Below are 724 nucleotides of genomic sequence, written 5' to 3'. Positions count from 1 at the left end.
AACTGAAGTTCCCGTTGTCGCTTCTTCAAACACATCATCTGACAAAGAATTAGGAGCACCAATAAAATAATATGGGCATCTAACTCATCATCTTCATGAGACAAATATGATTCTTTTTCTTCTGATTCTTGTTGGCCAAGAAATTCTGAATCCATGTTTGATAATAAATTGACAAAAGAACTTAGAACCTATCAAACAAGCACGAGACTTTTAGTAATTATTTGATGGTTTTCTCAATAAGCAACCTAGATCATTATTTATATAAATTTTACATTTTCAGTTAGTAAAGTTTTTTTCAGTTACATAATTCTCATTTATAAATTTATGTAAACTTTACATTCAATAAAAAGTAAAAAAAAATGTAAATATTGATGTGTTAAATATAAAAAGTTTACTTTTTAATTGTATGTAAATTTTACATATCGTTAACTGTTACCATAACTATTATAATTATTATATCGTGTATGTGGGTTCACATATCCATATTAGGGTATAGTTATCCATATTAGGGTTTAGTTTTCCATATTAGAGTTTATTTATCCATATTAGGGTCTAATGTTGGACCCTGGTTTTGTTCTAGGATGTGGGTTAACTATTTCCATTGTTATTATGTGGTGTATGTGGGTTCACATATCCATATTAGGGTTTAGTTATCCATATTAGGGTCTAATTGTCCAATTTATGCGAAACTATACTATCTCCGGTAAATAGTATAGTATTGAAT

The sequence above is a fragment of the Brassica oleracea genome, chromosome C6, assembly GCF_000695525.1.
Source record: "Brassica oleracea var. oleracea cultivar TO1000 chromosome C6, BOL, whole genome shotgun sequence".
Classification (NCBI taxonomy): Eukaryota; Viridiplantae; Streptophyta; class Magnoliopsida; order Brassicales; family Brassicaceae; genus Brassica; species Brassica oleracea.
This window is presented reverse-complemented; position numbering follows the sequence as displayed.